Here is a 1,901-nt window from a genome sequence, read left to right as displayed (position 1 = left end):
AAAAAAAAATAATAAAGAGAGGGAGAAAAAAAAAAAAAACATTACATATACAAATTTCTAAATAAGTTAAATACATTACAGTGAGACAGAGAGTAGAGTGGTAGTGGGGGCGTGGTTATCTTTGGTCGTATTCTGCCGGGGAGAAATGTACTGCTCAAAAATAGTGCATGGAATTTTGACCCTTGCAAACTCGAATGGGTTAAAAGTCAGATTCTGGTATTGGCTATGATTCAGTTATATCCCCCCCTAGTAAAATACGCAGTCTACTCACTTTAGGTAGGTATAGGTACTTTTCGGATGGTAGTTTTACAGCCAGGTCCACAAAGTGATTACTCTGTTTAACTCTTGAATGAATCAATCTGATTGGCTGAAATTTTTGAAATCAACCAATTAGATTGCTTCTGATTTCATTCAAAAGTTAAACTCACTTTGTGGGTTTAGGTCGTCAAACCCACTTTGGGACATCCAGAACCGTGAGGCCAGCCACTCACTATCAGATGAACCTGGCAGGTAGACCTGATCAGATCTACCTGATAGTGAGTGTAGTTGTGTACCCATCAGGTAGACCTGATCAGATCTACCTGATAGTGAGTGTCAGATTGCTTCTGATTTCATTCAAAAGTTAAACTCGAACGGAGTTTAAACTCACTTTGTGGGTTTAGGTCGTCAAAACCCACTTTGGGACATCCAGAACTGTGAGGCCAGCCACTCACTATCAGATAGACCTGATCAGATCTACCTGATAGTGAGTGGCTAGGCTTAGTAAACATAACTAGCAAGCAATCAGGTTGCTAAATAATCTTCTTCCTGGCCTTTTCCTACTTAAACAGGGTCGGCATGTATAATACCTCAGAATAAGAATAACATACTCGTAGAAGGAGGGTTTAGGACCAAAACGAAAGACACTTTTCAAATCGAAGGTTATATATCAGCTGATTTGATCTTCTTCCTGGCCTTTTCCTACTTAAACAGGGTCGGCATGTATAATACCTCAGAATAAGAATAACATACTCGTAGAAGGAGGGTTTAGGACCAAAACGAAAGACACTTTTCAAATCGAAGGTTATATATCAGCTGATTTGGTACCAGTGCCGAACCATGAATAATTTCCTGGGTACGATGATTTTTACAGAAATTTTGAAACATCATTTCTGCTTTTTTACGAAACTTTTACTTTTAACAAAAGTAAATTCGATGGGTATCTTATCTTATTTATCCATTATTGACTTTAAAAATTCATAAAACCATTCAGAAATCGGGGGAAATTGAAAATACAGACCGGGACTGCAAAATGGCTTCTAAGTAAATTCGATGGGTATCTTATCTTATTTATCCATTATTGACTTTAAAAATTCAAAAAACCATTCAGAAATCGGGGGAAATTGAAAATACAGACCGGGACTGCAAAATGTAAACAAAGATTTCAATAATTTTCAGAAAATTTCCACCAATGAGAGAAGAGTAAAGTCAGCCGACTAAACAAATTTGGTTAGTCAGCTGTTCGTGAACTGTCCTTCGACCTTGATATGTAAAAAGACCCAAACCCTCCTTCTATGTTGTTCTTATTCTGAGAATAATACTAATAAATAATCAAACTTTCGGATGCATCGGCAATCCGGGGAGGATAAGTAAGTGTATTCTGATCTGTGTGTCAAATGGGTTGACATATTATAACTTTTGCGTCACTTTAATTGAGAGGCTTGATTAAAAAAACGGCGAAAGTGCCCTTTTCCCGATTATTGCATTTTTGGATCCGCAATATTGTTCTGCGTCGAACACAAAAAGAATCATATCGATAGCTCTTTTTTTCACGGAGTTACACGAGTTTTTTTTTTTTTTTTTTTTTTTTTTTTTTTTTACCCCTCTTTTTTTAAGGATTTTTTTTTTTTTTTTTAAATTTC

At 36.3% G+C, this 1,901-nt stretch overlaps 1 long non-coding RNA gene across 1 annotated transcript; it reads right to left on the bottom strand.

Annotated features, from left to right (window-relative positions):
• Positions 1–97: 97 nt before the first annotated feature.
• Positions 98–859, bottom strand: LOC113470744. The gene is made up of 2 exons (XR_003393691.1): positions 726–859; positions 98–567 (listed from the first exon to the last, which is right to left on the bottom strand). It is a non-coding gene; the product is annotated as an uncharacterized LOC113470744 (long non-coding RNA).
• Between the last annotated feature and the right edge of the window lie 1,042 nt (positions 860–1,901).

This window comes from Diaphorina citri, unplaced genomic scaffold (genome assembly GCF_000475195.1).
Source record: "Diaphorina citri unplaced genomic scaffold, Diaci psyllid genome assembly version 1.1 scaffold1794, whole genome shotgun sequence".
Taxonomy (NCBI): Eukaryota; Metazoa; Arthropoda; class Insecta; order Hemiptera; family Psyllidae; genus Diaphorina; species Diaphorina citri.
The sequence above is the reverse complement of the archived record's forward strand: the minus strand, read 5'-3'. Positions and strand labels throughout refer to the sequence as shown.